Raw genomic sequence first — 25,765 nt, 5'->3', positions numbered from 1 at the left:
TAGCTGGTACATAGTAGAGTTCAATAAATATTAAATGAATGAAGGAAAGGTCATTTTTTTTTTTTGCAATAAGAAAATACGGATTTTCTTTGCATCTGCAATTTAAGCTATATGCTCTCAGATAAAAAGTAGAAGTCTTCATAACTTTTTATGCATTTATTCAATAACAATTTACTTATGTCCTAGTAGGTCCCAGGCCCTTCTTCTTTTTTTTGAAAGGTCATTTTAAAAAGTCTCTATTTGTCTCCTGTGTCTATTTGTCGATTGACTTATAATCCCCAAGAGATGAAAAATATGACTAATCGACATCTACGAACACCAACATATACCTATTAGGACCTGGTTATGAATGGCCTTCAATGGCCCTCATGGTCTTTCAAAAATGTTGACCATCTATCACGTGCCAGGCACTGTTTAAATTCTAGGAATACTGCCCTACATCAGTTAGGAATGACTTTTGGCAGGAAGTGGCAGAAACGTCAAAAGCAATGGTTTAAATCAAGTTGGGGTTTCATTTTTCTCATATAATTAGAAGTCTAGACATAGGCAGTCCAGGACTCGTACAGTGGCTCCAAGGGGCCATCAGGGACCCTGTCTGCTTCTACCTTCTCCATGTGGTCCCAAGTTTGCTGCTCCAATTCTGGCAGCATCTGCATTCCAGACAGGAAGGAGAGAATGGCCAAAGGAAAATGTGTGTTCCAAAGGATTCCTCAGCCTATGATCAATCCCTTCCTGAAAAGTTCCACTGGACAATCCCCGCTTACCTCGTCTTACCCATCACTTGGCCACCTAGCAGCAGGGGAGCTAAGAAACGCTGCATTTTTTGGTTAATTTGATTTCTTTGGTAATTCTGTAAACAGAGTTGGGAAGAAGAGTACAATTAAATGCATCCTTGAGTAAGCGGCTAGCAATGCCTGCTTCCCTGAGACTTGCAAGAACCATACTCCCTTGAAACTGTCACTGTCGTGTAGGCAAACAGAAAACCAGAAAGCAAACACACATCCACTAATACATACATACCCCCTTGCGAAAAAAAAAGCCAAATAGGCACAAGTGCTGTGCTAAAGTAGTAAAATAAGGGGAGGCATTAGAGAGACTCAGATGCTACATTGTACCTGGAAGTCAGGGAAGCAGCTCTCAGAAGAGGTGACATTGCAGCTGAATTCTGAATGAGGAAACAGAGGCAACCTTGCCAAGATCAACTGCAATTTTACTGATCCTTTGTTGGTTATATTTTAATCCGGGACAAGAAAGCAGTATAACCATGTCTGCCTAGTTCTATAAAATCCAGCTTTCAAGATGTGGGATAAATCAACCTTATTTTTCCTAAACATTCTCTCAAAGCTGTGATGAGTCCTTTTCTCCTTTTTGATGCTTTTTAAAATTCTCTCCTCTCTTCTGCCAGACAGAGAGCAAAAATGATGTTGTTCCTGGCAATAATGGTAAATGATTATGAGGTGGAGGGGTCAAAGGGCGTTGTGTTTTTTGTTTCGTTTTGTTTGTTTGTTTTAAGCCTGGTAAAGGTTAATGCCAGAAAAAAAAAAATTTCCAGAAAACAAGCCAGATGTGGGCAATTTAAAAGAGACAGAGTCATTTTAGAGAAATTCTGTTGAACCCGTAAGCTAGTCTGGTGGATGTAGGTAATATTAAAGAAGATGCACTTTGAGAGCTCCGTGTTTTAGTGTCAAGAGGCTGTGATGTTGGGTGAAACTCTATTTGTGTTATGTTCTAATTCACACCTAGCCTTAGAAAGGTTCTCAAGTGCCCAGGTGTTGTAAGACAGTAGAAATGTGATTTTTACATCTGAAGGTTTGCTGGCCACAACAACGGATTCAGATGCTATTGGACTTATTTTTTCTTGAGACTGCTGATGTATGGGCTCTTGCTGCCAGTTCTTTCTTCTCAATCCTTTTATGCTATAATTGCAACTTTGTGCAAGTTGACCACTATGGCTCCTAAAAATCCTGCCTAGACCCAAATCCACGTGCATTCAAGTCTGCTTTCAAGAGAATCAACAGGAGAAGGGGGGGACTTCCCTGCTGGTCCAGTGGATAAGACTCCGTGCTCCCAATGCGGGGGGCCCTGGTTTGATCCCTGGTCCGGGAACTAGATTCTGCATGCATGTCACAGCTAAGAAGTCTGCATGCTGCAACTAAAGATCCCACATGCCACAATGAAGATCCCTCGTGCCACAACTAAAACCCAGCATAGCCTAAATAAATATTAACAAAACAAAACAAAACAGGAGAAGGGTGGGAAAATGTCAGTGAACAGTGGGGCTGTAACATGGACGTAACAAACTACCTTCCCTTACCTTCACCAGTGACTTTTTATGCTTCATATAGAAATGTTTAAAATGCTTTCCATCACATTTCACTTTTAGGTTGCAGTGTTGTGCTGTGTGTTGCACTTTTTTACCCCCGATATTACCATGATTGCCCAGATAATTTAGCACTTCTGCAAAACTGCCACATCCAGATGATTTTTTCATTCTTTATTTGGATGTTTTGGTACTGTGTAAATGCTGCCTAAGTGAAAAGTTTTTCTTTTTAATTAAGCGAGAAATCTGAGTTATAATGGATTCAGACCTGTTCGTGTTTTTAGCACCTATAACTTTTTTGGTAATGATCTTCGCTTTAGAGGGAGTCCCTGCTGCTTAATCAGTTGTATTTGAAACTGCTGACAACAAAACCCTATGCTCTTAATTTCTGAAGTCCATAGCTCGTTCATGTAATAATTCTACTTACAGGATGAAGATCTCAGATGAAAGATTTTGATAATCAAAATGATTTTTAAATGTTTGTTGAATGGTTTTAATAAACTGGTCCATTAATACAAAGGAATTATTTGCAATTATCAGCAACCACATTCTTAAAATATTAATATGGTGTTAGTATCATGTTGAATAAAAATATGGAGGATATAGAATAATGTAATTACTGGATGATTCCAATTTTGTAAGATGCACAGAAAACAAAATATTTATGTATTAACCATTGTAGGGTGGGAGTTTGAGTAATTTTTACTTCCTTGTTTTGCTTTTTCCTGCGTAGTTTGAATTACGTTTACTAGGAACAGGTAAAAGCAATTTTTTTTTCTTTTTTCTGGCCACACCGTGGCTTACGGGATCTTAGTTCCCTGACCAGCTATCGAACCTGTGCCCCCTGCAGTGGAAGCACAGAATCCTAACCACTGGACCACCTTTAAAAATTAAAGCAATTTTTAAAGGAATACAAAGTAAGCTAGGAGGGAGGGCATGAGGGAGGAAGAACATCAGCTTAGGAGCTGAATAGATGTGGGTTCAAATCCAACTGACCATTGATTGCATACTCAATGTAAACCTCTAAGCTTCAAAGTCTTTCCTCAGTAAGCCCAGGGAGAGGGATGAGTGGTCCTCCAAAGCTGTGCCTTTTGCAATAAAAATAAAGATGAAGGGTTGAAATGACAGTTGTTAGAATCCTGATGAGAAGATGGTAGAGGAATCTGTGAGAAAGCATGAGAGAGAAGGTGGTCAAAGTGAAGGCATGATGATGTCCACGCTCCCAAACCACCATCGGCACAGGCTCACTGTCACTGTTTCCATACTGTTTCTAGAACCAACCTACCCTCCTTCTATAAGATGGGAATGAAAATGCATATTCCATACAGATCATGAGAGGATGCCAGCAACATAGTGCACATTGCAGGCACTCAGTCAGAATTGCTATATTCTAATATTCGCTTTTATCACCCCCAATGGGAAGGAGAGAAGGGCAAGGACATCAGAATTGCCATTGGTGCTGAGACGGCAGCTGTAGGTATTTAGAAGTCTATTTTAGCAGACTTCCCTCCAGTTGGAAAACAAAGCAGGGAAAACTAGCTTGACTTTGTCTCTTTATCTCTTTCCATTTAAACACAGATATCCTGTTGTGATAACCTTTGACACTTTATTACACGGCGATGGTAAATAACAACTGCTCCCGTTTTGTAATGTCATTCCTGGTTAAACAGTGCCATTAATTACTGAACATAAAAGTTGAAGTTTTTGTGAATAGAAGGAAATGTCACTTGGACTCCTTTGCTTTGTTCACTAAATTTATTTGAGGACTTGGGTGGTTTAAATGTCTAAGAGAGAATTACTGAATTGTTGATCCGTCGCTGGGAACTGCCGCTGCACTGACCATAGGAATCAGCCCATTTGGGGGCAGTGGCGAAACAGTAAGACTTACAGAGCTTCCTGGGAAATGTGAGTTCACAGTAAAATTAAGAAATTAAGGAAATTAAGAAATCAGCTTCCAACTGCTCACAAGCCACCTTAATTGCTTAGACAATGCAGCTTGAGTTACCTTTTTTCCTGTATAAAACGATACTCTTTGTTATTGAAACAGTGCTTAAGAAGTTGCAAAGGAATGAGTTAAAAATCATTATGTAGGTCACTTTGAAGAAAGTCTTGGAAATTGTTTTACCATAAATTTCTGTAATGACCAGGACACTGAGTTAGAGCTTTTGTCATCCTTCATCTTTGATAGTGTCATTCTTTGTCAGTATTTCTTAAATAAGGAAAAGCCTGGGATTATATAATTCAAATTTTACTGAAAGTTGTTTTTATTTTGGTTTTCTAGTATTAACTCTTATTATTTATTTATTTTAAAAAAAAATTTATTTATTTATTTTTGGCTGCATTGGGTCTTTGTTGCTGCGTGAGGGCTTTCTCTAGTTGCAGCCAGCGGGGGTTACTCTTCGTTGCGGTGCGTGGGCTTCTCATTGCGGTGGCTTCTCTTGTTGTGGAGCATGGGCTCTAGGCGCGCCGGCTTCAGTAGTTGTGGCACGCGGGCTCCGTAGTTGTGGCTTAGTTGCTCCGTGGCCTGTGGCATCTGCCCGGACCAGGGCTCAAATCCGTGTCCCCTGTATTGGCAGGCGGATTCTTAACCACTGTGCCACCGGGGAAGTTGTTAACTCTTATTGTTTTTCTTGACTTACATTTTAATTTCAGCAATTATTTTTATTTCGGGTTGCTTTTCTTTCTTTTTTTAAGGTGAATTTGATGACATAATACACTTAAGTGTTTATCATCTTTTTTTTTTTTTTTTTTTTCTTTTTTTGCGGTATGCGGGCCTCTCACTGTTGTGGCCTCTCCCGTTGCAGAGCACAGGCTCCGGACGCGCAGGCTCAGCGGCCATGGCTCACGGGCCTAGCCGCTCCGCGGCATGTGGGATCTTCCCGGACCGGGGCACGAACCCGTGTCCCCTGCATCGGCAGCCGGACTCTCAACCACTGCGCCACCAGGGAAGCCCTATCATCTTTTTTAAAAATATAATTTTTAAAGGTTCCACTCCATTTATAGTTATTACAAAACATTGGCTATATTGCCCATGTTGTACAATACATCCTTGTAGCCTTGGATCCAATAGTTTGTACCTCGCACTCCCCTTGGCCCTAAATTTCCCCTCCCTCCCTCTCCCCACTGGTAACCACTAGTTTGTTCTCTACATATGTGAGTCTGTTTCTTTTTTGTTATATTCACTAGTTTGTTGTATTTTTTTAGATTCCACATATAAGTGATATCATACAGTATTTGTCTTTCTCTGTCTGACTTATATTACTTAGCATAATGCCGTCCAAATCCATCCATGTTGTTGCAAATGGCAAAATTTTGGGGTTTTTTTATGTCTGAGTAATAGTCCATTGTATTCATATACCACATCTTCCTTATCCATTCATTTGTTGTTGAACACTTAAGTTGCTTCTATATCGTGGCAATTGTAAATAATGCTTCTATGAACATTGGGGGTGCATGTAACTTTTCAAATTTGTGCTTTTGTTTTTTTGGGGTATATTCCAGGAGTGGAACTGTTGGGTCATATGGTAGTTCTATTTTTAGTTTTAGGAGAAACCTCCCTCTTTTCCACAGTGGCTGCATCAGGTTGATTTTCAATTTACTCCCAACCTTTTCGAAACTTAGCTTTTGTAAAATACAAGTAAACATTGTAAACTACTAGATGATAGGACCCTAAAATTTTAGACTTGGAAGGAGCCTTTCCTGTTCCATCTTTCCCATCAGTTAGATGATTACTACAGAATCATTAACACTGGTGATATTTTAAAGGTGAACAATATTTTTCCCCCCGACTTCATCTATTTTGTATCATAAATCTGCTATTTTCAAAAGTGATGTGAACTTCTGCAGATCAGGTCTTGACAAAAGTGTAAGGAAAAATTTAAGACTTTGGAATTAAAAAAAGGGATGATTGGATAGTCTTTTAGAAGAATACTGGCGTCTCTGGGGATCATACACCCCTATAGGAATATATATTTTTGTCTGTGACTAAGCTATTTTACAAGTCTGTTGAGATAAAAGTCCACTTGAAAACTGTTTTAATTGACCAGAACAATTTAGAAGTTGATGAGAAAACTGTAGTAATGGAAAGAATTCTTGTCCACAGACAAGCAAAGAAATTCTGTCCTGTGGATAGTCAACTGATTTTTCTCTCCCGGTGTGTGGAAGAAGACAGCTTTGTGTCCATTTGTAAATTTATTTTAGCATTCCCATCTATACATGTCTCCTCTCTTTGACTTCTCCTTTGAATGGGTTGTCACATTTCACTGATAATAAGGTAACTAAAATATTTACGAGGTATTCCTTTCATATCTGTATGAGAATCATGCTTTTACCTTTTGGGGAAAATTATCCTTTAACCTAAGATGTACAAATGTCCGTTGCGTCATAGAAAGCCCCTTATCCCTCTCCCTAGGCTTATAAATAAAGACAGTGAGGCTCACAGAAACTCACGGTATTATGTACAGGTAATAAATTGCTCAGCTGGATTTGAATCCATGTCCATTCAGTTCCTTAACTATTGTTTTTTTTTTTTTTTTTTTTTTTTGCGGTACGCGGGCCTCTCATTGTTGCGGCCTCTCCGGTTGCGGAGCGGAGGCTCCGGACGCGCAGGCTCAGCGGCCATGGCTCACGGGCCCAGCCGCTCCGCGGCATGTGGGATCTCCCGGACTGGGGCACGAACCCATGTCCCCTGCATTGGCAGGCAGACTCTCAACCACTGCGCCACCAGGGAAGCCCTATTGTTTTGTTCTGTCTCTTAGCACTGCCTTCTTACTGAGAAATAGATTTTATTCTTTAAAAGACTGCTTTTAGCTTAATGTTCCAGTTGATGCTGATATTCAAAGCAATTACTTTTTATCCAAAACAACAACAACAACAACAAAACTCCTGTAATCTTGAGATTCATAGTAGTTAAATTTGATTTATATAGTCTCAGACTTCAGCTTTGTCTTTCTAACTGCTAGGTTTCTCTGTTCTGCTTTGGCGGAGATATTTTTCTTGGCTTTCCATCAAATAATACCATATTTCTCAAAGCCTCAGTTGGTCTCATTTAAGGTATGCATTCAATTGCATACATAGCTACTCCCACTCAGTGCCTGCTCAGGCCTTCTGATTATGTCAAGAAGAAAGCCTCAGGGAGGTGGCTGTGTGCCTTCAACATCTCTCTCATTCTTGCTACTCTCCTTACAACAAAGAGAGAGCCTCAGAGCCTCCCCAACAGGGTCAGTAGTAATTCTTCGACATTCTTTTTGTTTGTTTTCATTGTGCTTATTTAATGGTTATCTTTTACTTATGGAAAATCATTCTGTTTCGCATTTACATTAGTAGTATAAAGCTTCTTTTAAAATAGATTGCTGTTAAAAGTAGGTGAAGATAATAGTTATGAGTTAGGAGATGGCAAAAACTATGATTCCTATGAGGCTTCAAATTTAGGATGTAGGAGAGTCTTTGGAGGTGAAAATCCAAGACTATTGCAGGCAGTTTTGTATGAGTTAAGTGGCCTTGGGTCACTTACCAATAGGAACCTACCCATCAAATTGAGAATACTACTATCTACCTCACAGAGTCATTGTGACAGGAAGCAAGATGACACAGGGGACAATAAGCTTCCGAAGGTCACAGGGTATATACCTAGTTTATCTTTTTTATCCTTCAGCTTCTCACACATTCCTTAGCACATAGGACTCAGTCAGAGCTTATTTTCTTCTTTCCTTCTGTGGTGCTACTTAGTATGGTCACATGACCTCCTATGTTATTATAAAGCAGAGAGTATTCCATATGAACACATGAAATACAAGCATTTCCAATCTTTCGTTTTAACCCGTGATTATCAAAGCTGTATATGGTCAATGTATACACTGTATATGTTGCACGCAGAATATACATTTGAAATATAGGAAAAGATAATAAAGCAAGAAAAAAGACCTCCCTCAAATCCCACCTCCCTATACACACATCACAACTCAAAGTCAACCACTCTTTTTTTTTTTTTTTTTTTTGCGGTACGCAGGCCTCTCACTGCTGCGGCCTCTCCCGTTGCGGAGCACAGGCTCCGGACGCGCAGGCTCAGCGGCCATGGCTCACGGGCCCAGCCGCTCCGAGGCATGTGGGATCTTCCCGGACCGGGGCACGAACCCGTGTCCCCTGAATCGGCAGGTGGAGTCTTAACCACTGCTCCACCAGGGAAGCCCCAACCACTCTTAATTTGTCAAACTTCCATTTGTATCTATAATTTTTAAAAAAGAAAAACTTTAGATACTTGAGATACTACTGAAACCGTGCACCTCAGATTGGGACTTGAACCCATGCGGCTGGGACTCAAACCCAGACAAAACCCACAGTCCTCCAACTGAGATCACACACCTGATTTCAGGACTTAATGAAGCTCAGGTTCTTGATGTCTCATGGCAGAAAGAATTCAACGAGAGACAAAGTGATAGGTAAGAAGTGGATTTATTTAGAGAGAAACACACTCCACAGACAGAGTGTGGGCGATCTCAGAAGGTGAGAAAGGCACCAGGGTATGGGGTTGCCATTATTTATAGGAGTGGGTAATTTCATAGGCTAATGAGTGGGAGGAGTATTCCAGCTATTTCAGGAAGGGGCGGGGATTTCCAGGAATTGGGCCACCGCCCACTCTTTGATCCTTGCGGTCCTTAGAACTGTCACGGTGCCTGCGGGTGTGTCATTTAGCTTGCTGATGTGTTACAATGAGTGTATACTGAGGCTCAAGGTCTAGTGGAAGTCGACTTGTCCACCATCTTGGACCCATTTGGTTCTAATCCATTTATGTCATGTCCTCGGGCTATGTCATTCTTTCAAAGGTTGTTCCCTGCCCCCTTCCCTCCTGTTTTACTAGTATATACATAGTTTTGCACCTGTTATATTCTCTTAACATCAGATCCTAAGCCTTCTACTTGGCGTTGAGAATTCTTTCGTTCAGCACGATTTTTAATGTTTGCCTCACAGTGGGGCCTTCCTTTCTCATCCATCGTGAGATCTGCCGACAGAATGTCAACCTGTGGACTCTTGGGTAGAATGTTCCCAGATGACCAGTCAGACAGTTTGGGTGGCAGGGCAGGGCTGTTTGGGGGGCAGGGAAAGAGAAGGAGATGGAGGGATGGAGGGAGCTAGGAAAGGAGGCATGGGAGACAGAGCTTCACCTGCGCAAACTGGATTGGGAGGTCCAGAATGAGGCAGATGGTTGCCTTGGTGACTCTTGGAACCACCCATTAATCTTGCGCTCTCTCTGCTGGTCTCACCGAACACATTCACTGTGTGATCAATGTGAGCAGTGACTACAGAGGCGCGGAGTCCTTTGAAATCCCCTGTGATGGACAGATGAGAAACAGCCACCCTTTATGCAATTTTTATAAGATCAAAGTTTACATCAACATTGATGGATTGATTGATTGTGCTTATTCGGTTGAAACAAATGAGAATCCACACACCCCCTCTCCCCTCCTCCCCAGTGTAATGAAATTCTAAAGGTCTCCCCTTTTCTTTTCAAGATTCTTATTATTCTCCTGCCAGGTCTCTGGTGATCTCTTCGGTTGTTTCTCTTAACTGTATTTTGCTCTTGCTTTTCTCGGCTTTTCCACAGCCTTGACCCGGCCTGCCCCCTCGCTGGTGCCATTTGTGAATAAGAAAGTAATGGTGAAACTCTGCCTTTGCCTTGCAAAGCAGAACTACAGTCAGCTGCTCTAACTGTGCAGCCTCTTATTTCTCCATTTGGGCTTAATTCGAAGCTGTAAAAAGCTTTTCAAAATAGGTGCGCGCTCTCCTTGACAGTTGTGATAAAACAATGCCTCCCATAAAGAGAAAGCAAGACACATTTGCAATTCCTTTTTCCATAATTTATAGTGATTTAGCTCCCCCCATCAGGAGATAAGAATTTCTTTGGGAACAATTCTCTTTTAATAGCACCATCTGAAGCAGCAAACATTTCTTTTGCAGTCATTAGAGCTCCTAACCTACAAAACAGTAACTGAAGATTGAATTAGGTTTTAGAGAGTGGCTGACTGCATCACATAAATAAACAATGAGGGCCCCCGACCACTTCATTACAGAACTTAAATAATCAGTGCAGATGTTCAGCTGCAGCATTACACATGCATAACCTATTTAAAAGATGACATTTGTAGGGGCAGAAGCACTATTGTTCTCTCAGCGCCATTCATTCACTCTACTTGAGCTACTTCTTTTTACACGGAGAACCAAAGCCTGGGTCAGGCAAATTATTGCAGGCACTAATGCAGACAGATGAGAAGATAAGGGAATTGTTGAATGATGAGAGTACAAATAGTAAATTAGCTTAAGGATTTATGGCCCCAAGCTTAGCCTAACAAGTGTTATTTGCTTTGATCCTTCTCACTGAGTTGCAAGTGACCAAAAAAGAAAGAAAACAAAAAAGACTCAAAAAAATTTAAGTACACACAAGAAGGTAATTTATTATCTTATTAGTTCATGTAACTAAGAAGTTCAGACCTTCAGGTATTGCTGGTTCTAGACACTCAGGTAGGGCTCTCAATTCTGCTCCCGTCCATGTTGGCTTCATTTCCAGCATGATGCCACTGCTGGTGTCCACTGATGCTCCATGCCTGTGTATTAACACCTTCAAACCCAATGCAAAGAGATTCTTTCCAAACCCAAGGAAAAGATCATGGATTACATCTCTTTGACCAGTTTTGGATACGTGCATTTTCTGAACCAATCATTGTGTCCAGAAGAGTAGAATGTTTTGATGGAGTCCTTCTACCGAGCCTTGGGGGCGGTGGGGAGGAGAAAATGTGGTTTGTGTGTAGCACCACCAAAACAACTAGACTAGGAGAGGAGGTGAATGGCCCCTCCGGGGAAAATCTACATGCTATTAGCAGGTGATGGTGGGAGGGATGTCGACTAGGCAGAAGAGATGTCTAGTCCTTTAACCAATGAAATGTAGAATGGAACATCCTCCTAAGTAAAAACAATCCTCCTTACATCTTTTCTATGCTACCACTCAGTGTTTGCCAGCTTTTAAGTTTCCCATTTTCTCAAATGAAAGAAGAACATCTTACTGATACCTCATCCCTCAGTCTGTTGAATTAACCAAAATGTGCAGCAGCCCTTCTGAGAATCCTGGTGCTGAAAGGGTCAAGTGAATGTAAATAAGGCATCGCTGAACTAACAGGTTCCAGACTGCTAAGCCCCTGTTACTACTTCAGAAATATTTCTTTCTTTTAACTTGTACTTGGGACCATTTACTTGTGGTTATTCTGGTGGTGCCACAATCTCTCTGGAATGTCTTACCCATCCAAAGACTATAATAATACTAAAAGGAACTATTGTTACACTTCAGTAGAGAAACAGGACACACACACACAAATGAGTACGTATAAAACCACTGAATCTGAATGAGGTAGATGGATTGTATAAATGTCAGTTTCCTGGTTGTGATATTACTCTATAATTTTGCACGATGTTACCATTGGGGGAAACTGGGGAAGAACACAGGACCTCTCTGCATAATTTTTTTTTACAATGGCATATGCATTTACAATTATCTTTAAAAATTCTTTTATAAAAATTTTTAAAAATAAAAATAAGACCAACAAACAAAAATCACCACCAAAAAAAGTAATAAAGTGTTGACATCATGATGATAACAATGTCTGATGTCATCTTGATGGAAGCAAATGTTTGAAGTGTTTTTCCAGATAGTGGTGTGAATGTGTCCTTATCTTCATGCAGACTCAAAAGCTTTGGACTGAAATTGTTGAAGCCCTAGGCTGAGTTAAGAATACTCTGTACTTAGTTGTGGAAAGAGTTCTGACACAAGTTCTATAAATATGTATTCATTCAACAAATATTTTTTTCAGTTTTCTTTTTTAAAAATTGAGGTAGGGTTTCCCTGGTGGCGCAGTGGTTGAGAGTCCGCCTGCCGATGCGGGGGGTGCGGGTTCGCGCCCCGGTCCGGGAAGATCCCGCGTGCTGCGGAGCGGCCGGGCCCGTGGGCCGTGGCTGCTGAGCCTGCGTGTCCGGAGCCTGTGCTCCGCAGCGGGAGAGGCCGCGGCAGTGAGAGGCCCGCGTACTGGACAAAAAAAAAAAAAAAAAAAAATTGAGGTAAAATTCATATAATATAAAGTTAATCATTTTAAAACAAAATCAACCATTTTAAAGCGAACAGTTCTGTAGCATTTAGTACATTCCTAATGTTGTGCAACCACCATCTCTATCCAGTTCCACCCATTGTTACTACACCAAAATATGTAAAATCCCATACTCATTAAACATTTACTTTCCATCTCCCCTCCCTCCCCTGCCCTCTCTAGCTTCTGGCAGCCACCAATCTGCTTCCTGTCCCTACAGATTTACTGTTTCTGGATGTTTCACAAGACGGAATTGTAAATATGTGACCTTTTGTATCTGATTTCTTTAACTTAACATGTTTTGCCAAGGAAAACATTCATCCGTGTCATAGCATGTATCAGTACTTCATTCTTTTTCCTGGCTGAATAATATTCTATTGTATGGATATAGCACATTTTGTTTATCCATTCAACAGCTGATGGACATGTGGGTTGTTTCCACCTTTTAGTTACTGTGAATAGTGCCACTGTAACAGTTTTATACAAGTATTTGCTTGAACATCTGTTTTCAGTTCTTTTGGGTATATACCTAGTAGTGAAATTGCTGGGTCACATAATAATCCTCTGTTTAACTTAACAACTGTTTATTGAGCAGCTACACTATTCCCTGTAGTGTTCTAAGTGCTGACAACACAATATTGAACCTAAAAGATAAAGTCCCTGCTCTCCTGGGGCTTGTACCCTACTAGCAAAGAGATAATAAACAGTAAGCCAGAGAGGTGCATAACTTGTGCTATAAAATGAAAATGAAGATCTCCTTGGGAAAAAATTATTAAGAATTTCAGGATGGCAACAGCAGAGCATTAAACCACATGGAGGACACTTCTAAGCACGGGATTCCAAGAGACTTCACATATCACTCACCCTGAAGCCAGCCCTGACAAAAAACCCATAAATATGGTAATTTCAGCTGTTGAGCACCCACAAGTACACAAAATGGGGTCACACGATGGAGAACAACCGGGAATGCATGAGCTATTTTGGATAGGTGGTGGGAAAAGTCCTCTCTGAGAAGGTCATGTTCAAGCTGAGACCTGGATGATGAAAAAGCAGCAGCTTATCAAGATCTAGGGGCAGAGTATCCAGGCAGAGGGAACAGACTGAACAAAGCCCCCAAGGCGTGAATGCTCTTGGTGTAGTTAAGGAACCAAAACAACAAAAGGAGGCCACTGTGGCTGGAGCCTGGTGATGTCAGCCTGTGTTGGAGTATGATTTCTACCAGTACGCTCCTTGAAGAAGGCCCCAAGCTCTTACAATCTTAGTAAAAAGTGGGGCCTGTTCTTTGGAATGAAGCCACTGAAGCTGTCTAGGTAACTTCAGGCTCTGGACCCATGGTTCTCAATGAGCAGGAAACGGTACACTTGGTGTTCCCCAGGTCCTTCCCGGGAGGCCCCAGATTTTACTAAACGTGTAAACTGTATTCTGCTTCACAGAGAATGCGTAGGATCTGCAGGAGTGCTGAGCTGAGGGTGGCAGGATGTGGTGTGTGTGGAAGACAATTTGATGCAAATAGATGATAAGAAGCATACCATAATGCCAACCAGGGCCGAAGACTGTTTTCTGAGATGGACTAAGAATGTGGGTTTCTTTTTTATTTTTTGAGTGTGGGTTTCTAAGAGCAGAGTCCTGGAAGTAAAGGCGGCTCAACTGAGGCCAAGAGCACAGAGTGATTTTTGTGCAGACTCTCGTACACACTACCAGACACAGTTAAATGGAAGTAGACACTGCATTGACGTCACTGCTGAGGGCTTCTGTATCTCTTCGCTTCTCTCAGCATGCTTTCAAAAGCTCAATACTCATAAAGTTCCGAGAACTGGAAAACATGTAGAGAACATGACTCCAGACAACATTTACAAGGACTATATGGGTGAAAGAGACGTTTGGTTGACCTTGCCGTTCCTTCTGCAACTGGGGAAGCCCCAGCCCAAGAAGCAGGGTTTACGCCCAAGCCAAGAATTTTCTGGAGCCATGAGGGCAGGGGTGGGTGAGTCAGAGAGGTGATGCAGTACAGAAGGAATCTTTTAGGAATTACTGTAAAATCAATGGTTTAAAAAACTGAGTTAAAGGGGCTGGCGACTGGGGAAAAAAAAAATCTATATTTGCCATGTCTTCCCTAAGAAGTATTAGAAACGCTGAGAGAAGAGCAGTGAATATCATCTAAGAGGAGAAAATGAAGATATCAGATCACAGAAATGATTGAGTGGGAGTATAAATGCTTCACAAGTTTTGCATGAGTAAATGTTGCCCAGTTCTTTTTGGTAGATAAACACTTTGTTATTTTAGATCACTCTGAATAACTTGGACCGATAAATGTGGCCATATTCATTTTAAAGGACACTGTCTTGGTCATTTGAAGCTGCTATAACAAACTACCATAGACTGGGTGGCGTAAACAACAAACATTTATTTCTCATAGTTCTGGAGGCTGGGAGTCTGGGAGTCAGGGATCAGGGTGCCAGCATAATTGGGTTTTGGTGAAAACCCTCTTATGGGTTGCAAACTGGACTTATTGTATCCTCACATGGTGGAAAGAGGGTGCGAGAGCTGTCTCAGGTCGCTTTTATAAGGGCACTAATCCCATTCATGAGGGCTCCAACTTCAGGAACTAATTACCTTCCCAAAGCTCTCCCTCCCCCCACTAATACCATCACATTGAGGATTAGGATTTCAACATATGAGTTTGGTTGGTGGGGGGGGGGGGCGGGGAGGACAAATAGTTCAGTTCATTGCTGACCACATCAGGTTCCAAAGTGGACTTCATATTTATTACTTTTGTTAAAGTACCAACTGCTGAGAACTTTTCGAATAGTTTCAGCCATGCCTGGGCATCCAGTTATAAAACAGTTCTTGGCAAGATACAAAGTCCCAAATCCTTTTGCCTTGTTTGACAGGCATTGCTGAATCAGCATTCCATTCAGATTGTGCGAGACATAACTTGTGTTTTTTAAAATACTCATCATCATTTGGCATTTTTTTTTTATTCTTTGAAAGTGAGGTACCTAGGGAGAATGTTATATCCTCATTTTGAGCTAAATATAACCCCTCCAGATGGAAATCAAAACTAGAAAATGTGCCATCTCATTTCAGTTCTCTTTTTTTCCTTCTCCTCTATGATCGGAGAAGAAATTCACGGAAAACCAGCTAAGTTAAAACATATTCCTCACATTTATTTTTCCCAGCCTGAGTAAAATTTGAAAGTCAAGTCACTTTATAAGTGAGAACTCTGAAAATAATCATTTTGTAATTGTTCTGGAAAAAAAAGTGAAGTTATGATAATCGTAATAATAATGTTCTACAAATATGAAGTTAAGTTTTGTGTGATTGAAATTTAATCTGAGAACATTAGCTTCCTATGATCTGTTTTAATAGGAAAGGTAGACTATTCTTACACACTTTTCACTTTTGAGAACTTTCTATTTAAAAACTGAATAATCATTCCACTTTTGTAAAAAAAATGTGTATATATGTATTTACATGCAAAAAATAAATTTTGGAAGGGTATATCCCAAAATTTATGTAATCATCACATCTAGGGGTAAGGTAAGGTATGATTTTTTTCTTTTCTTTTTTGTATTTTCACATTTTTTAACAATGATATGTATTATTTGTTTAATATGGGGGGAAAAGAGAAAACTAATATAGGCGAACTAGGGGTCAGGGTCTTGGCTATAAACAGAAGGCATACTCAAGAGTTTCAGCAAAGAGAGTTGAACTGAGTTTAATCACTTTGTAGAGAGGAGTGGGCAGGGTTAAGTCAATAGTTCATGATGAAGCACCCAAGGATGCAACATGGGAAGCTGTTACAACCTTTACAAAAGGCCAAGGAGAAGGGACGTGATTACAGAGTCTGGAGAAAGCTTGAGTCTGGCAGGATCTTGGCAAGGCAGAGACTGAGTTGGGGGAAACAATTATGCCAGCCCCTATTTCTTCCCCCAATCCAATCCCACTGGTACCTGGCTGAGGCCCTCCTAAGAGGCGGGCCTCAAGAACACAGAGCTGGGCAGAGACCTGAGGATAATGGATGTGCCCGAGCAAAATGGAGAGACAGCAGTACAGGCAACCACATTATAAAGATACATCATTTGCTATGGGCTATGTCTCTTGTATCTTCCTTCCATTTTGAAAATTTTTTTTCTTTTATTATCCATTATTTTCTTCTTTTTGGCTCTTCATGAATTGAACTAAATTCTGTGTGTCTGTATCAGAGACCAGTCTCTGAACATAGGAACACTGAGAACTGAGTGTAGTTTAATAATCATTTCTTAAGGCTATATGTGAAAGACATCTGTTATTTTTTTGTCTATCCTTCATTCCTTCTGGGCAACTTTTTCTGCCCACCTCTACTTGATGGAGCCATTAATCACGAGTGCTCATTTCCTTTGCCATGCAGGGGCATGTGACCCAGCCTGGCCGATCAGCCTGCTCCATCTCCTTCTATATGGGGATAAGTGGATACAGGACCCCGCTGGAGCCACTCAGAGACCTTTCCCAAGGACTGGTATGGATGCTGAGAAATAAGGATCTTTCTCCTTCTGAAATCAGGAACTCTGAAGCCTAAATTTGGAGCGCTCAGCGGCTGCCTTTGCCACCATGTAGAGAGCCTTTTGGTGGATGCCGCCAACATAGAGGAAAAGAGAACTGAAAGATGGAAGAAGATCATAGATTCCTGGTGACATCACTGAAGCCCCTGAACCCTGAAGTACCTGAAGGTAGAAAATCCCCTGGACATTGCAGTTTTATGTTTAAGTTTTCTTTTCTGCTTATGTTACTTGGAGGTGTATTTCTCACACTTGAAACTGAAAGTGTCCTGAGTAAACAGAATCGCCAATGAGAAGGATGAGGGTGGTCATTGCTACTGTTCATGGTGCTCTTTCCTATATTGTTTTCATTTATTCTTATAATAACCATTGAGGGAAATAATATTCTTTTTTTAAAATAAATTGATTTATTTTATTTTACTTATTTTGGGCTGTGTTGGGTCTTCATTGCTGTGTGCGGGCTTTCTCTAGTTGCGGCGAGCGGGAGCTACTCTTCGGTGCAGTGCGCGGGCTTCTCATTGCAGTGGCTTCTCTTGTTGTGGAGCACGGGCTCTAGGCGCTCGGGCTTCAGTAGTTGTGGCGTGCAGGCTCAGTAGTTGTGGCACATGGGCTTAGTTGCTCCGTGGCCTGTGGGATCTTCCCGGACCAGGGATCGAACCCATGTCCCCTGCATTGGCAGGCAGATTCTCAACCACTGCACCACCAGGAAAGTCCAAGGGAAACAATATCCTTATCGCCATTTTCCAGGTAAATAAACTGAGGTACAGAGAGGTTAAGTAACTTGCTAACGGCACTAAGGGACTAAAATGTCATTCAGATCCTGCTTGGCTCAACCCCAAGCCTATGCTTTTAATAAAATAACTATGCAATTTATCAGCTGGGCCAGGATACTTTTATACTGACACTGGAATAATTAAACACAAACCAGGACTGTCCCAGGCCAACTGGGGTTCACCTAGCTCTTCACCATTCTACCATGATTCTTCTGTGCCCTGCTTTACTGTTGAGGAAACTGAGACATGGACAAGTAATTTATCCAAGGTCACATGCTCGCACATGTCAGAGCTCCATGGGTAGGAGGAGAAGGATGAGGGAAGGGAGCGATCGGTGATGAGTGTCTAGTCTATGACCCAACGTGAGGCTTTTCAAGGTTCAGAGCTTCCTCATTCACAGATCAGTTCAACAGCCCAGGAGATCAAAGTTTAGGCTGTGATAAAGGCTTGTCTCCACATCTCCAAACCAGAGGAACTTGATGTACAAAGGTGCCTTTATTAAAATGTAGCTTTGTGCTGTGAGAACAACAAAAGTATGAACTTAAAAAATGCATAATTATGAAAAAATGTATAATATGGCACCTAGAAGAATAGTAATTAACAGGATGAAATTGAGACAGTATCAGAAACTATGAGATAGTAGTAAATGAGGACATTTCCTTCTCTCCATCCGCTTGCAAAACCGTCCGGATTATTCAGGAGTTATTTGGACAATATTTAATAGACCCTCTGTGATTGCGGTAGCTGGTGGTGGAAACCTGCAGCTCATACTATCTTTCCTTTGGGACCTCTTGTGTGTGTGTGTTGAGGGAACGTCTGGCTGTGCTATGTAACTATATGGTCATATCTCTAAGGCAACACTAGGAAGCAGGTACTATTATTATCGTATTTTACAGACAAGGAAACCGAGGCTTTCTGAGGTGAAGGAACCTGGGCTAGGCCATTCATCCAACAGTTATTTAGTCCATCCTTCTTTGGGCCTGGGTATGTGGTGGAGCGCTGAGCATGCTGTAATGATGGTGTCATCTGTAGTAGGACCACTGTCACTGTGGCCCTTGCAGCAAAGAAGATATAGTAATGGATTTAATCCAAGTCAGCCTGACCCATGGCTCCATTCTGTCTGTCAGCTCCAAATAACAAGTGTGGTGTGAACATGCTAAGCTATGCTGGTCTCCTCTGCTGGGTGATAAGGAAAGGAGGGGGAAAGACACGGACAAAAGATGTTGGGACAGGGCTCAGACTGTGTACATTCTCAGTTGATAAACTGTGCTATGCGGGAAAGCACTATATTTAAAATGCATCAGTGACTTCCTGCTCAGCAAAAGAAACAATCAACAGAGTGATCGCAACCTATGGGATGGGAGAAAGTATTTGCAAACCACATATCTGATAGGGGATTAATCTCCAAAATATATAAGAAACTCCTACAAGTCAACAGCAAAAAAACTAGAAACCTGATTAAATGAGCTAAGGACTTGAAGAGACATTTTTTCAAAGAAGATATACAAATGGCCAACAGGTATACGAACAGATGCTCAATGTCACTAATCATTGGGAAAATGCAAATCAAAACCATAATGAGATATCACCTCACACCTGTCAGGATGGCTATTATCAAAAGAGACAGCAAGTGTTGGCGAGGAATATGGTGAGGATGGGAAGGCTTGCACACTGCTGGTGGGAATGCAAACTGATACACCTACCATGGAAAACAGTGTGGAGGTTCCTCAAAAAATTAAAAAATAGAGCTACTCTGTGATCCTGCAATCCCAACTCTGGGTATTTAACCCAAAAAATTGCAATCAGGGTCTCAAAGAGAAATTAACATTCCCACGTTCAAGACAGCAGTATTCGCAATAGCCAAGGTGTGGAAACAACCTAATGTTCATTGACAGATGAATGGATAAAGAAAATGTGGTATATACACACAGCGGAATCCTATTAAACCTTATGATAACGGGAAACTCTGCGATATGCAACAACATGGATGAACCTTGAGGGTACTACAGTGAGTGAAATAAGCCAGTTAACAGAAACAGAAAGACGAATACTACATGATTCTGCTTATTTGAGATATCTAAAATAGTCAAATTTATAACATCAGAGGGTAGAAGGGTGGTTGCTAGGGGCTGGAAGTGGGGGGAATGGGGAATTACTAATAAATGGGCATTAAGTTTCAGCTAAAGAGGGTGGATAGCCTCTAGAGATGTGCTGTACAACATGGTCAGCCTAGAGTCAACAATAAGGTACATGTACAAATGTGTTAAGTGGGTAGATCTCATGTTAAGTATTCTTACCAAAGTGAAATAAATATTAAAATAAAACAAAATGCATCAGTGGCTTTCTGTTAGTTTAAGGATTAGGGGGAAAAACTCCTTAATGTGGGTTTTAAAGTGTTAAAGAGGCTGACCCTTGGTCACCTGTCTGAGCTCATTTTGACCCTCCCCAGTTCCCAGGTCAGCTCTCTGCATCCCACGCTCCCTCTCTCCTGGCAACTAGTTGAGTTCACCTGCTTCTTCCTGCCTGGAAGGGCTTTACGCATTGTCCTTTCCTTCTGCCCTGAGCATTCTCCTCTTTACCTGTCCCACCCTTCTCTACCCACCCTTCTTATCTCCTCAGGGCAGCCTTGCCTGACCATCCTGATCAGATCAAATATCCCCCATGGGAGGAATCCCCACAGTACCTCTCCAGGGTAGTGCTTAGACGTAATCAACACCTTAACATTTACCTGTGTGATTACGATATTTGTTTTCTCAAATACACAGGGAGCTTCTTAAAGGGCAGAGTTTGCCTCTTCTTTCTTCTTTGCTCGCTTTTTAATATTTTTGCTAATTTTGTTAAACTCCTAAATGTAGTGCTAGATACATGTTTGTTGAATGAGTGAAAGAATGAATGAACTGATGAAGTTGAGGTGTTGGCAGGTATAAAACAGGGCATCTAATCAAGTCAGCGAAGCCAAGTAACTAAGTCTGTTTTTTCCTTATCCTTGGCTTCTTATCATCTAGCCCAGGGCTTGAGAGAGCAGTTATCTAAGCCCAGGCTTCTAAAACTTTAATGTTCATACAAGTTCCTCAGGGATCTTATTACAAGGCAGTTTCTGATTCAGTAGATCTGGAGAGGAGCCTGAGATTCTGAATTGCTAACAATTCCTAGGTGACATTGAGGCTTCTGGTTCAAGGACTACTCTTTGTGTAGCAAGCCTTGTTGATGAAAAAAATTAATCAGGGGCTTCCCTGGTGGCGCAGTGGTTGAGAGTCCGTCTGCCGATGCAGGGGACACGGGTTCGTGCCCCAGTCCGGGAAGATCCCACATGCCGCGAAGCGGCTGGGCCCGTGAGCCATGGCCGCTGAGCCTGCACGTCCGGAGCCTGTGCCCCGCAACGGGAGAGGCCACAACGGTGACAGGCCCTAGTACCACAAAAAAAAAAAAAAAAAAAAATTAATCAGTAGTCAATCTAGGACTTCCCTGGTGGCACAGTGGTTAAGAGTCCACCTGCCAATGCATGGGACACAGGTTCGAGCCTGGTCTGGGAAGATCCCACATGCCGCGGAGCAACTAAGCCTGTGCGCCACAACTACTGAGCCTGTGCTCTAGAGCCCCCGAGCGACAACTACTGAGCCCACGTGGCCACGTGCCGCGCCTAGAGCCCATGCTCTGCAACAAGAGAAGCCACCACCATGAGAAGCCCGTGCACCTCAACGAAGAGTAGCCCCCCCTTGCCGCAACTAGAGAAAGCCTGTGCACAGCAACGAAGGCCCAACGCAGCCAAAAATAAATAAATAAAATAAATTTAAAAAATAGTCAATCTAAGAAAGAAATGGAAATTTTGATTCAGGCCAAATTGAGGATTATAAGCCAGGAGACAGTCGTTCAGAAACCTCTGAGGACTGTTCTACCTGTTAGAGGACAAAGCACAGTTATATAAGTTTTTGAGATAACGGGTTATACATCAAAGTAACATATTAACAGTTTACATAGTTCACAAAGGGGAGTAATTGGTCATCATAACCCCTTACAGGATTGAGAAAGGAATGTTATCTCCTAAGGAATTACCTTGTGGGTCCCAGGAGAAATTGCTTTTTTTTTTGCCAGTAGGCATTCCTGTGTCTTCTAAGGGGATCTAGTTAATGTATAATGCAGATGCACAGTGCACACTAAAGGGGAAGGGGTAGGGGCTCAAAAGACAGAGAAAATTTTATGTTAATTTTTTTCTTTTCCTGCCTTAAAAATAATTTCGTTTCATCAGCGCTAATGAAACGAATAGCGGATGTTGGAAATGCATTCAATATAGCTACGCTACTGAACACTATAGCTTAGCCTAGCCTACCTTAAAGTGCTCAGAACACTTACATTACCCTACAGTTGGGCAAAATTATCTAACATAAAGCCTAATTTATAATAAAGAGTTGAGCATCTCAAGTAATTTACTGAATACTGTACCGAAAGTAAAAAATAGAACGGTTCTAAGGGTACAGAATGGTTGTAAGTGTATTGGTTGTTTACTCTGTGATCACATGGCTGACTTGGAGCTGTGCTTGCTGCCCTGTCCAACATCACAAGACAGTATCGTATTGCTAGCCTGGAAAAGATCAAAATTCAAAATTTAATGTACAGTTTCTATTGAGTATGTATTTCTTTCACATCATCCTAAAGTTGAGAAATCATAAGTCAAGCCATTGTAAGTTGGGGACCATCCATAGTTGCAAGAGGATATTGGCTTGGAGTGATACATCAGTTAGGATGCTTTTGGTTGCAAGTAACAGAAAACGCACATCAAGTTGGCTTACTTAAAAAATAAAGATGGGGCTTCCCTGGTGGCGCAGTGGTTGAGAGTCCGCCTGCCGATGCAGGGGATGCGGGTTCGTGCCCCGGTCCGGGAAGATCCCACATGCCGCGGAGCGGCTGGGCCTGTGAGCCATGGCCGCTGAGCCTGTGCGTCCGGAGCCTGTGCTCCGCAACGGGAGAGGCCACAGCGGTGAGAGGCCCGCGTACCGCAAAAAAATAAATAAATAAAAATAAAGATGATTTATCTTGTCATGTAACTGAATATAGCATGACAGGGTGGAATGCAGGCACCATTTGATCAAGGTTACAGCTTTGTTTCTCTGTGATTCTCTTGGTGCTCCCCTCCTCTGAGTGCCCTTTCCATTTTTGGTTGACTTCTCTGATGGTGGCAAAATGACTGCAGCTCTTCCAGCTGTCATATCTCTATATTTTACCAGCCAGTAGAGAAGAGGTTTTCTGTTTTCCTAGCCATCAAGAAAAGGTCTATTTTAAACTCTGACTTAGGTTATATATGGGGTGAAGTGGGAGGAATTTATAATGTATTTGGCTGAAGTTGTCTTTTAGTTTCAGGAGAGGTGGCTCAGGTTGTCCTATCTGGGTGACTGGTCCTGATGATACATAGGTGCTCAAATAATCCCATCTATGTGACTTGAGTGTTTATACCTTCCATGAAGTCACAAACGTACATGTGGACCCTTGCCTCCAAGTGTCTACCTAGAGCCGCGGTTCTCAACTCTGCCACATTAGAATTATTTGGGAAACCTTAAAAACATAGGTGCCTAGCTTCCACCCCAGATCAAACAAATAAGACTTTCTTGGGGTAAAGTCCAATAATCCAAGTTTTACAAAGATCCTTGAGTGACTCCAATGTGCAGCCCGGGTTGGAAACCACTTACCTAGAGCAGTGTTTCTCCGTAGTGGGTAAGGGAGAGGATTCTGTCCCCAGGGGACATTTGTCATTGACATTCTGTTGACATTTGGAGCCGTCTTTAGTTGTCACAACTGGCGTGGAGTTACTACTGGTATCTAGTAGGATGGTGCTAACCATCATCTAATTCACAGGACAACGCCCTCCCTCAAACAGAAACTACCTGGCCCAAATGTTGACAGTATGGAGGTTGAGAACCCTTGACCTAGAGGAGCAGTCCCCGACCTTTTTGGCACCAGGGACCAGTTTTGTGGAAGACAATTTTTCCATGGTCAGGCGGGGGCAGGGGGGAGATGGCTCAGGTGGTAATGCGAGCGATGGGGAGTGACGGGGAGCGAGGGGGAGCGAGGGGGAGCGACGGGGACGACGGAGAGCGAGGGGGAGGGATGGGGAGCGGCAGATGAAGCTTCGCTTGCTCGCCAGCTGCTTACCTCCTGCTGTGCGGCCCGGGTCCTAACAGGCTGCGGACTGGTACCGGTCCACGGCTCGGGGGTTGGGGACCCCTGACCTAGAGGGACAAATGTTAGAACCGATGATTTATTTGCAGTATATTCTGGCACCCTGGTAGGGAAACATACAGTATAAAACGGTCATTTATTTTCAAGCTCTACTGTACTGAAGAATTAGCAGGAGTGCTTGTTTAAAATGAAGCTTCCTGGGTCCCATGCTCTAAGGTATTGATTCATCCAGTCTGGAACGGGGGTCCAGTCAACTGAACGCTTATCCTGATAAAGTTGATGTGAATACAGGTGTTCCACAGAGCACACCTTGAGGAACAGTAACAGAATGTGCCTTGGTCTTATAAAGCTAAATGAAAACCCCAGCTAGTTCATGATTTTGTCTTCCTTGGAGGAAAGATTGTCTGAAGACAGGGTTCCGGTGCACCGAGAAAGCTCTGGGGATTTTACTGGCATTCGTTTTTATAGCTCTGAGGAGGTAATTTCTATCCTTCCTGTGAGTGCTGGGAGATGAGTCAGGAGGAAAACAAGGTTCCCCAGGAGTTCCAGTTTATTCGAGTCCTTTAATGTAATTGTGATGAGCCTGGTCTGAGCCTCCTGGAAGCTCTGTGGCCAGACTGCGTTTATCGACTCACTGTGGTACCTGAATACAAAACCCCCGGGTACCAGACCCTGGCTGCCCGGGAGATTTGGGGAAGAGACAGGAGGCTTCACACACTTCAGCCATCCACCCTGCCTCTTGGGCAGACCCTGGGCCTCTATCAGAGATCCTGCCCTGGGGATAGACCAGTGCTTCAGCAGAGACAGCTGGCTAGATGCCTCTTCTCTTTGCAGCCTGCATTGTTTTGGCAGAGTTTATCCTAAAAATAGGACAGCGAGTCCTGCCTGGATTCCTTCTGCCTGTATTTTCCACGGGGCTGTGCAGTGCCATCTCACAGAAGAGGCAACATTTTGTAGGAGTGGAAAAAAAAACCCACTGGGCTTTGGAGACAGAAGACAGCAGTTAAGTTCTGGTTTTGCCGCTGATGGGCCTCATTGACTTTGGATAAGTCACTTAACCCTTGTGGGTGCCTGTAAAAACTGGGCGTCTTCTAAGACCAGTCATGTGGAATCAGTATGAGAGTCAAATCAGATAAAATATTTACCAGCTCTTTGGTAAAGAACTGTATGCGGGTCCCAATCCTGAGCAGATGGTGGTCGCCATAATACTGAGGATGACTTAAGCCCAACACCATTCCTGGCACATACTAGGCAGTGTATGATGCAGAGTTAAATTCACTGTTTCTCTTCTTGTCTTTATTTTATTAATGGCTGTCTCCCTGCCAGAATTCCACCAAGGCAGGGTCGGTGTCTAACTTTTTGCATACCTGTTCGCCTCTACTTTCTAGCCCAGTGCCTCTTTCTATAAATATTTGTTGAGTTAGTGAACAGATGAATGAATGAATGAAAAACCAAGTCAAGTCAACAGAGGTTTTGAGAGTGCCTCCCATGTGCTAGGGTTTGGTGGTCAGGAATTATCTGTGGGCAAGAAATAAAAACCCAGCCAATAATGTGAACTGAAAGAAAAATAAGTAAGGCTGGAAGGACAGCCAGGTCTTGAGGGATAAGATGAAAAAGTCGAAACCAGCATGCTCCAATCAGCAAGTTCATTTGCCCAGACTATGTCTCCCTCTCTCTACCCCCGCTCCTCTCTCATCTCACTTCCTCTCTGCAGTGCGTTTCTTTCTCTTTACCTTCATACTGGCTCCTTCTGCTTTGAACATATTTGAGACCAGACAACTCCAGTCTCTCATTTTAAGCAGCAACTCTTATTTAATATATTTTTATTTTTTATAAATT

At 42.3% G+C, this 25,765-nt stretch overlaps 1 long non-coding RNA gene across 1 annotated transcript in view; it reads left to right on the top strand.

The window, feature by feature from the left end:
* LOC117200704 (uncharacterized) overlaps positions 1-25,765 on the top strand; it is a 178,514-nt gene that overhangs the window by 89,630 nt on the left and 63,119 nt on the right. The window lies entirely within an intron of this gene.

This window comes from Orcinus orca, chromosome 10 (assembly GCF_937001465.1).
Source record: "Orcinus orca chromosome 10, mOrcOrc1.1, whole genome shotgun sequence".
Lineage (NCBI taxonomy): Eukaryota > Metazoa > Chordata > Mammalia > Artiodactyla > Delphinidae > Orcinus > Orcinus orca.
The sequence above is the reverse complement of the archived record's forward strand: the minus strand, read 5'-3'. Positions and strand labels throughout refer to the sequence as shown.